This window comes from Caretta caretta, chromosome 9, assembly GCF_965140235.1.
Source record: "Caretta caretta isolate rCarCar2 chromosome 9, rCarCar1.hap1, whole genome shotgun sequence".
NCBI classification, from domain to species: domain Eukaryota; kingdom Metazoa; phylum Chordata; order Testudines; family Cheloniidae; genus Caretta; species Caretta caretta.
In genome coordinates, this window is record NC_134214.1 from 14405344 (window position 1) to 14416364 (window position 11021).

General features: G+C 42.7%; 1 protein-coding gene across 3 annotated transcripts in view; it reads right to left on the reverse strand.

Annotated features, from left to right (window-relative positions):
* The window catches only part of NAALADL2 (N-acetylated alpha-linked acidic dipeptidase like 2), a 935367-nt gene extending 927388 nt beyond the window's left edge, over positions 1 to 7979 (reverse strand). For all 3 annotated transcript variants that reach the window (XR_012669850.1, XM_075132103.1, XM_048862820.2), the window contains exon 1: positions 7767 to 7979. The gene's annotated coding sequence lies outside the window, so the exon portion shown is untranslated. The remainder of the gene's footprint in view (positions 1 to 7766) is intronic.
* Between the last annotated feature and the right edge of the window lie 3042 nt (positions 7980 to 11021).

The window sequence follows — 11021 nt, forward strand, 5'->3', positions numbered from 1 at the left end:
CCTTACTGTATTTTAACACAAACATAAAACAACATTTAAAAATAAATATATATTAGTCTGGTTTCAAGTTATTTTTTCTTCATGCCATAGATGCCTTCTTTCATATGAGTTAAAAAGCAATTCAAAAAATTTGGGAGGATCCCATTCCTATATTTTTTTCCATTTTCCATTGTAAATCAAAGCTCATATTCCAATTATTCTGGTTTATGTCACTGTAAATCACTGTCTTCAAAGTCGCAAATTCCATTGAAAGGAATATAATTTCAGCCAGCCACCTGCAGGGGTCAAGAAGGATTCTCTCCCACTGCCCCATGTATTCTGCTGGGGTTTTTTATTGTCTCCTTCCTCTGAAATATCAGGAACAGCCACAGCTGGAGATGAGGCATTGGGCAGGGGTTTCTTGCTCACCTGCTCAGAGGTTAAATGATCACCATCTGTGGAGTCAGGAAGGAATATTTTATCTCAGGTCAGACATGGAGTTTTTTTGCCTTCCTCTGCAGTGTGGGGATGCAGATCACCTGCCAGGATTATTTGGGTATAGCTCAATCATTTCCCGGCCATTGCAAGAGCCTTGGGCACTGGTGGTGCACCTTCTTTCTTTGTGGCATGTAATAGTCTTTGGGCTGTGATACTTTGGCCTAATCTTGGTTCTGGTGTTTAGTGTACAGGTGCTAGGTGGTGGTGGCCTGAGGTACACAGGAGGCCAGACCAGATGGTCTGGTGTTCCCTTTTGGCCTTAAACTCTGATTAATGATTAAGCCCAGATACGGGCCAGAGGCCCAACTGAGCTTTTACAATGGCCTGGAAAATTGTTGCAGTCATACGTTGCTCAGTCAAAATAAATTACACCTAAAAAAACTCACTACTGAATACACGGAACAGTCAGGATTTAAACGGAAGTAAAATTCTTAATTTTGCATGCCACTGAGGCAAAAGGAGGCTGAGACCCCTGCCTTTCATACTGCAATACCTTTGACTTCACGGGGGCCAGGAGTTCACTCTTTGACCTGACATGAGCTTTGACTCAATAAGAGATATAGCATATTTGTATATTCATATACTTCAGGCCCACCTGTGTCCTCTGCTTTAATACATCGCCAAAAAGGAGCAGAACCAATGCTGTGTGCGCAGCTTTCATTTTGTCATTTCCTGCCTTTTGAGTACTTCACCACCCCAACCGTAATGTTTTCTAAATGTGGTTTCATTAAATGAAATTTCACAGGTTTTTCAATCAAGTGAACAAGCTAGAAAAAAAGGAATTGCATAACATGCAAGTGTTTGGCTTGACATCACCAGAACCTTCTACCCTAAGTCCTTTCCTGTGCAGTTTGGTAGGTGCACAGGACAGACACTCTCAAGTTCAACCCTTAGAAGTAGTGCATTTGTTGAGGTAAGAATTCCTGCATAGCCCTTCCTCCTTTACAGCACAGCCAACCATGGTTGTACAGTACAACTTTCTCTAACTGCACATTTTACAAGCTAGTCAGACCATCACACATAAAATGCACCTCTATGCACAGAGTTTAATTCTTTAATGAGTCACAACTCTCGTCAAATAAAAAATCAGTTTTCACAAGAACACTGAAAGGCACTTCTCCATTAGAGCTATTTTCATGCCAAACTTCATCTCTCAACCCCTTAGCCCTTTAGGCAATAGACTTATGACAAAGAAAGTCACCAGGACAATTTTTAAACAATGGGAACATGTACCCACTCTCCCCCTAGGGCTTGTTTACACAAGTTTTTTTTTACACCACAGCAGCTACACCAATGCAGCTGCACTGGTGCAAATCCCTAGTGCAGCTCTCTCCACCACGTCAGAAATGATTTTGTACTGGCACAGTCTACCCCAGGGCAAGACACACCAAACACATTCTTAGTGTAGACAAGCACTCAATCATAGGGGAGGGGAGAAAAAGAAACCAAAAATTATACTGACAAAAGGCTAAAGTTTCCAAAAGTTATAAACAGGGGGTTCAAACAGAACGTTTCTGCAACATATGCTATGGAGGGCAAGGCTATTCCTACTGTTATAATATGATAGTGCTTTCTTATATCTTAGAAAAAGGGAATACTACACACGTGGACCCTTTCTCAAACAGGTCTCTTTGTGTGCTTGAAGTGTAATCAGAAAATTACCCAAGATCTCATTCTCTGCTTCCTAAACTGATTCTATTCTCTGTAGAGCGATATTTGATTCCGACACTTCATTGCACAAAAACCTAATAACCAACAGAGCAAGACAGCTGCAAAAATTGGTAGCCAATATAGCAGCCTTGTGAAACACTTGTAGTGTAAGCTCCACAGATCTGCTGTTTGTGAAGTTTATAGGGAAAAATGATTTATCTCCTCACACCAACATCAGAAGACTCCTCAGCAGCGATTCATGCTAAAGATCATCATACTTCATACATAAAATTACCAAAAATATATGGATGAGATATAAATGTGATTAATATGGAGTTGGGACTATCCGTATAAAACCACATAAAAGATGGGGGATGGCACATAATAAAAATGAGTATGACCCAGCACAGTACTACTGTTTTGTATGCTGTGCCCCACCATACAAGGCATGAGGCAATAACAGGGAGCTATTGTTTCTATAGGTAACAAAAGCCACCAAGTGCAAATCACGTATCAAAGCAAGAATGACACGAAGGTGTGTCTTCATGGCAGGGAAGATGACAATCCTCTCCATTACAAAATAATAAGTAATAGTGCTTTAAACATTCTGAGTGGTGGCACACGCACACACATATATTTTACAGTTAATACTCAGAACACCCCTAGGAGTGTAATGATCCTCATTTTACACATGGGGAAACTGGCATACGGAAGCGAAGTGATTTACCCAAGGTTATACAGCAAGTTAGTGAAATGGAATGCAAAAAGTTCCCGGCTCCATGTCCTGTGGTTAGTCCACAAAACTAGTTTGTCTCTTCTCTCACGTTACACTGCATATGTCTATATTCAATTACACATAGATAATCTATATCTTTCATCTGTCTATACACACAGAGAAATTTACATACAACACAACCATATTTAAAATACTCACAAATTGAAGTAATTTATTCTTCACCAGTGATATTTACTATATATTGTTCCTATACTAACATTTAGCACGCACATTTTACCACAACAATAATAGTAGACATGTGATGGCCGCCCTCTTGCTCAACACACTGGGGATTGAACCAGGGACCTCCAAAGCCAAAAAGCACGAATGGCCAAAGGCCCAAATAGGACCTGCAATACAGTAGAGATGCACAGCAATTTATTTTATTTTTTTTAACCAAGAGTTTATTGACAAAGAAAATGCAGTCTGGGGTCAACTGGAACTATTTGTGAATTCAGAAGTGTGAACGAATTGTTTCTGCAAAAAAAAGTCAAAATATTTTGACTTTTTCAAAACAAAACGGCTTGCCTTTCAGTTTCAGAAGAAAAGTTGAGAAGTTTAGCTAAATTTATTTCTAAAAAAAGAAGTAAATACATCTGAAAAAGAAATCATTTGAGTCGAACAAAACACTGCATTCGACCTGAAATGATTTTTGTTGTTGTTTTGTTTTGGTGAGAAACATTTCCATTTTATGTCAACCTGAACAAAATATTTTTTGGTTCAGCCACCGAACCGAAAAAATGAATTATTCACCCAGCTCTGTTAACCAGTGAGTTACAGATGGACTTTCACCGTATCATCAGCTAACTTTTTGAAAACATTTTTTTTAACTGAAGAAAGTTCATGTTTAAACCAAGTTCCCTCCTGCCTGCCCACTCAGGGTTGTAGGGGAAGACCAAAATGCAGGTGACCATTATGTAACCACGCTGTAAGTGAAAGAACTTGGGAAGACATGCCCGTGTTCTAGTGAAGCTCGAAAACTTGTGATACAGGAGATATTGGATGCTGTTACTGTAGTGAACCTGAGTGCAACCTGTGACAACCATATGAGCCACAAGTATCTTTGTACTGATATATACAACTGACGGTTTTCACTATACATAAAACCCCCTTGCCAATTTCTTCATATTTCATACTATGAACCAAATTCTGTGCTACTTACTTGAATAAAAAATCCCATTGACATCAACTTTGCTATGCTTGAGTAAAAACTGAAGCATTTGACCCATTAGTATTGGATTGGTTAACAGGATTTTCTACATTCAGCAATGTGACTGGGTCTTCTGGTATCTCTTAAAAGAATCAAGTGTTTTTCACCCTTGTTTGAAAACTCTTAAGGTAAGGAACCTAAAATATATAGGTTAACATGCAAGACCTTCTAGGAAAACTTCGTAATGCTTTATAATCGCATTGATTTTATTAAATGCTATTTATTCTGCATAAAATTGCACTGTTTAATAAAATTAGAACAGACAAACCAAACAATCTGCCTGCAACTCAAAATCAGTTCTGTTTCAATTATTTTAGACAAGTAATACATACAGCACTTCTCTTCTATTCTAAGACTTGTCTCTACAATTAAATGCTTTGACTGCAAGATGAACAAAACTGGGAGTAGGCTCTTTTCTTGTCCTAATTTTGTTGATACTGGAAATAAATGCTGGATTATGGATGTACTTGGCCTCTTACAAAGGCTTTCTAGATTAAGAATCTAAAAATATGTAGCGTTGGTTGATATACAGTAGTTTGGCATTGTTACAGTACATGCTATATAATGCCTTCGATATAGAGATGACTAACAAAATTGCTTATCTATGATAATACCAATAAAAAACTGTACTGAGTGATTTGAAAACAAGCCTATATGAAATAGGTTATTTTTTTAAACAAGACATTCAGAATAAGATGTGAATTCTCTGTTTTCTTTCCTTACGAAAGATTTTCTCTCTTTAGATGAGCATAAGAACAACCACACTGGGTCAGACCAAAGGTCCATCTAGCCCAGTAGCCTCTCTTCCAACAGTGGCCAATGAACAGAACAGGCAATCATCAAGTGATCCATCCCATCGCCCGTTCCCAGCTTCTGGCAAATAGAGGACAGGGACAGGATTCCTGCGCATCCTGGCTAATAGCCACTGATGGACCTGTCCTCCATGAACTTGTCTAGTTCTTTTTTTAACACTGTTATAGTCTTGGCCTTCACAACATCCTCTAGTAAGGAGTTCCACAGGTTGACTGTGCGTTGTGTGAAAAAATATTTCTTTTTGTTTGTTTTAAACCTGTTGCCTATTAATTTCATTGGGTGACCCCTAGTTCTTGTGTTATGAGAAGGAGTAAATAACATTTCCTTATTTACTTTCTCCACACAAGTCATGATTTTATAGACCTCAATCATATCACCCCTTAGTCGTCTCTTTTCCAAGCTGAAAAGTCCCAGTCATATTAATCTTTCCTCATATAGAAGCCATTCCATATTCCTAATAATATTTGTTGCCCTTTTCTGAACCTTTTCCAATTCCAATATATCTTTTTGAGATGGGGCGACCACATCTGCACACAGTATTCAAGATGTGGGAGTACCATGGATTTATATAGAGGCAATATGATATTTTCGGTTTTATTATCTTTCCCTTTCTTAATGATTCCCAACCTTCTGTTCGCTTTTTTGACTGCCGCTGCACATTGAGGGGATTTTTCACAGAACTATCCACAATGACTCCAAGATCTCTTTCTTGAGTGGTAACAGCCAATTTAGACCCCATCATTTTATATGACTCATCTATAGCATTGTCAGTACAGTTGAAGTCAGCCAAAGTCCTCATTGATGTTCTCGTTTGCTGTATTTGCAAATCCCATAGGCTTTACATAGTAATTCTTAATTATGGTCCTAATCCTGCAATCTCATTCATACAGGCACGCTATACCTGTATAGAGTCTTACTGAAGTCAGTGGGGTGCTACCTAGGTGAAGGGATGCAACTAGTACAGACCACATTGCATGATCAGGGCCTAAACTGGAATGAATGAACTACTCACATGAGCCTGGATTACTTGAGTGAATGAAGACTGAAGGACCGGGGCCTTGGATGGGAAGAAAGAATTTGGATACATTTGTATCTTTGCATGCTTTCTGGAAACAGGGTTTTCTAGATGATGATTTTAATAGTTATTTTAAAAACCTAAGAGACATTGGCCTTTGTGGAAATTTTCTGAACTATCACTGATAAAAGTCACACAGCACTAATGTTCTTCATCACACTTCTGAAATTTTTAAAAATCCTTCAAAGCCTCCTAAGCGATCAGAGCACAATTCAGTTCCTCTAAGTGTGTTAAGCTCTTTTTTTTGTTAAGTGTAACAGAGGCTACATTTTCTATTTCTCATCAATTTTACAAGTTAAAAAGATGTTCATCCCACAACTGGACAAAGAACAAACAATAAAATAATCTACAGCCTGAGTAACTCAAGGCAACAAGTTAAAATTTAATCGTATTAGTGCAAGGGGTATTTGCAATGCAGATTGCCTGTTACATTGCAAAATTTTAATGAATTCAAGACAGTACCTTAGACCCAGCTACAAGAGAGAAATCATGCTGAGTTAAAAATGCTATGTTTTTGGGTAGCTTGAATCACCTTCTATTTGCATTATGTCAGAATAATTAATTTGCAGTTTTGTCTGACATCTAATACGCCCTGCAACAACAAGAGAGAGACAACCAATTTTTCAAAGTTTGTTGACTTCTTGTTACTGGTGAGCAAATTTAGCAGCAAACCTAATTTTGATACAGAGAATTTAAGTCTTTAAAGTATTTCTGCATTTTGATACAGAAATTCTGTTGGAACAAACAGTTCACACAACCCATCCAGATGTCTTCTCTATTCTCAGAAGAGCCTCTGATTATTATTTTTAAATAATCAGAAAGTAATTAGTGTCTTGGCTTTCACAAACCTTTGTCCCGTTATGTTATTTCCAACACTTCTTTGAAGATATATTTATGCCTACTACCTGATGCTCGTGCAAAGATAGAGGTCGAAATGCACTGCCTTTTTAAAAACGTGTTTTAAAAGACCAAAATAAGATCAACGTTGAAGCCAAATACTGCGTTCTTTACTCAGGCAAAACTCCCAGCAAAGTCGGTGGGAGCTTTGCCTGAGTAAGGACGGGAGGATTGATCCCTCTGCATCATTCTTCCCCCGGGTTCAAAGAAGATTTCTTTAAAACACCGCTGAGCTCGCCTCAGCGTCACTCTGAGACAGATTTCCCCTGTTCGGAAAGAGTCTGCCTGGTCCACCACCCCAGGAGTCCTCTGGTCAGTTTCCCTCTGTCTCTCGCACAAACACAGGCGTGACTTGTTACACAATGAATGGCACTCTAGCTGGCCCTGGCCGATCGCACTGCTCGGGCTTCTCTTCTGCTTCACGTTCACACATGAGTGCCCTCAGCGAGAGACGACCGCGTGAGGAGCGCGGACCCCCGCCGATCTCCAAGCACACCCCGCCGATCTCTTCGGCCACCCCACCCCCGGCGGGAAATGGCCCCAGCTGGCAGGCTGCTGCAGCTGCTCCGGACCAAGCCTCCGCTGGGTGTCAGAGACTTCCTTCCCCACCCACCCCCGCTCTTGGAACAGCCCATCGCCCCGCGGCTTGGAAGGGAGGCGAGCCCGAGCGGCGAGCTCCGGCGGGGGCGGGGGGCGAGAACTCGGGCGCGGCGCAGCTGGGCGCAGCTGGAGCAGCAGCGGCGCCCTTCTCGCCTGCAGGCTGCACCCGGCCGGGGGGCGTTCGCCCAGCGGCGCTTCTCCCCGGGGGCGCCTCGGAGTCGGCAAACTTGCCCCCGCCCTGTGCAATTCGGCTCCGCGTGCCCCATTACCTTGCAGAGGAGCGAGCCCGGGCGCGGCGTGGCTGCACTGAGCTGGCTGGGGAGGGAGGGTTTTCAGCAGCCGTAAAGCGGGGAGAGAGCCCTTTCCCTTTCCCCGAGCTGCGGTGTGAGTTGCTCGTTACGGGAGATCAGCCCGCTTGGCAGCCCCAGCAAAGGGCCGGAGCCAGAGGGAAGGAGAGAGCGGCTGAGTCACAGCCAGGGAGACAGGTCTGCACAGGGAGGAAGCGGGTGTAAAGGGCAGGAGGAGAGGGGCTGTGGCGGGGGGTGGATTCCTGCAGAACAGAACTAAAGAGTGGCGGAAAAGAAAAAAATCAGAGCCTCGCCACGTGGAAAAGCAGAAGAGGCTCTACCCTGCCCCCCTTTGCTGTCCAGATGGTCGTTGACCTACATTTCAACAAGACCTTCATGAAGCCATGTGTCATCCTACCATCATTCAGGGATTTTATCCTCACAGGGCTCTGGGAAGTGGGAAAGTGTCATCCCACAGATGGGGAGGCAGGATAGGGTAGATCAAGGGCATTGTCTTCACCAGTGGTCTCCAAACTTTTTGGCTCGCGCACCCCGAGGGTGAAGACCAGAAGACCTGCCGCAGGTGCGCTGCCGACGGAAGAAGAACGGAAGATTTACCACAGGCGGGCCGCCGGAGGGGAACACCAGCCGTGGACGCGCAGAGCTGCCGCCGAAGAGAAAAAACGGCGGAGTGCCATCCGGTGACGCTCCTGCTGCCGGCGTGCTCCCCCTGGGATCATCTCGCACACCCCAATTTGGAGACCACTGGTCTACACTACAGAATGATGTTGACCATGGTCACATCGCCATACAGCCACCACAATAATTAAATGGCTTTTGCGTGTCCACACTATGCTCCTCGTGTCGGCGGTGTGCAGCCGCAGCAGGAGCGCTTACGGCAATGCACTGTCTGACACTAGGTCAACCTAACTACATCAACGTTGACTCTACTAGGCCTCTTGAGGAGATGGAGATCTTAAGTTGGCAAGCAGGGCATTTAGGGCGGCAGGAGTGAAATTTTAATGTAGACACTTACATAGGTCGACGTAATCAGTCTTGAGTCCACTTTATTCTGCAGTGTAGACCAGGCCGAACTAACTTGGCCAGAGCCACACAGAAAGTCTGTGGCTGAGCCAAGACTTGAACCCAGGTAATGGGTGTCTCACTCTAGTGCCCTAGCCACTAGACAACCCTTCCTCACAGCTGAGTGGCTTATTTTGTCTAGGAGCTGGCCTAAGCTATACCACCCAAACCACTCTTTTGCCAGTATAAGATATGTCTGTGTAACCCACACACCTACTGGGTGTGGTGCTCTGTCCCATCTAGTGGTACTGAGACCGCTTAGAGAGAGAGTTAAATGAGACTGCTCTATAGCCTTAGCTAATAAGCAGTTGGCTTTGAGCTTATGCGGTAGAGGTTCATGCACTAAGCTCCAGAGGTCCCTGGTTTGATCCTGCCAACGACCAGGGGTCTGTTAGCATTACATCTGCACTAGGAGGAGTTTCGAGTATAGCTATACTGGCAAGCCCTTTCTAATGTAGACAAGGCTTAAGGGAAGGAGAATAAGCTATACCAGTGTAAGATACCTTTATATCAGTATAACTGTGTCCACACTAGGAATTGTACTAGTATAACTGTATTATATTAAAAAAAAAAAAACCCCACGACTGAAATAGTTATATCAGTAAAAAAAACCTGTGTAAACCACGCCTAAGTTTAAAATCATGAGTCAGGAGCCAAATCATCTGTTTTGGGTCCTGTTTCTTAACAATCTGGTTTCTGAGCCTAAAAGCTGAGGCTTTAAGAAAAACAGTAAATATTGTGAGATTTGTGATAGAATTGCAAGAGTTGGCAACAGTGACAGTTGGCCACAATCTGCAGCGGAAATTCTGACCATTTGTCTAAGTATAGTTAAGTCTTTGAATGTGGTTGTTCAATAAAATGTGAGCTTGCCCATATTTTGGGGTTGAATTCTCATTTTCTCGGGCACATTAAAATGAAATAACACTGCTGCTGCAATTGCCTCTCTGCATTCTGCTTGCTGTTTTGGACAATTGTGCCAGGTTTTCCCATTTTTATGCTCTAGTTTTTAGTGTGTCTGACTCTCACTTGGGCTTCTATGTTTAGTTTTGCCCATACTTCACTATAAATTAAAATGTCATTGGCACCACCAGTCTGAGGCTATGAGTCTCAGCTGAGGCCACATAATAATTTATTTCAAAAGAAAGCAAAAATTCTAATACCTAAACAATGTTACGGACAGCATCCATCTGGTTTGAAATCGACACCGAAATACAGACCAGCCCTAGTTTAGGCTGCTGTTGATGCGGAACACTCGTTTTGGCTGTGTCTGCAAATAGGTTTTATTCCAGGTTCTGCTTCAAGCCAATGGAGAATAACCTGATGAATCTGGAAAGCATCTACAGTTGGCCCATTCACTTGTACCTGCATCAAGTGTTGATAGTGTGCAGGCACCTCAGTCCTATTGCTTTGCTTAGTCCCTCCTTTCAACCCCTCTCCTCTGACTGATGGCTCTGTCCTATTGCTGTGCTCCACCCCTTTCCTATTCCTATCCTATTGCAGCAGCTCAGTTCTCTTTGTCCCATTCCCCGTCAGACCTCCAGTCACGTCCCAGCTGACTGGCAGCTCCATGCTGTTATGCCTTTTTCCAGCTTGAAAGCTTGTCTCTCTCACCCACAGAAGTTGGTCCAATAAAAGCTATTACCTCCCCCACCTTGTCTCTCTAATATCCTGAGACAGACAGGGCTACAACTACACTGCATACATTTTTCCACTCAGTCCACTCTCAGCCTCCTTATCCTGCAAACAGGTTGCCTGACTCCCTTCCTTGCACAGCTAGCATGTCTGCTTGTCCTCTGACTGGAGAAGGATTTTTCCCAGCCTCGTGGGCCAGATTCATGAAAGGCATCTTTAGTTCCTATACTTCTATCAAATAAGTGGTACTCACGTTTCTACTTTAGTAGTGAAGAAGCCATACAGATAACTGAGGACATATATGTCTATATGCCTATACAGAAGATATCGTTTTGTGGTGTATATGTAGAGTAAGTAATTTAGGGAACCACTAAGGATCAGCCATTTGGAAGGGGGTGGGATGAGGTGGACTCACTGAGGTTTAGCCAGTAATCCTAGATTCCTGAGTTTTCCTCACAATTATATATGAACGTGTAGGTTGAACAATTAGAAATGGTATTCTGCAAACTCTTAAATTTAGCG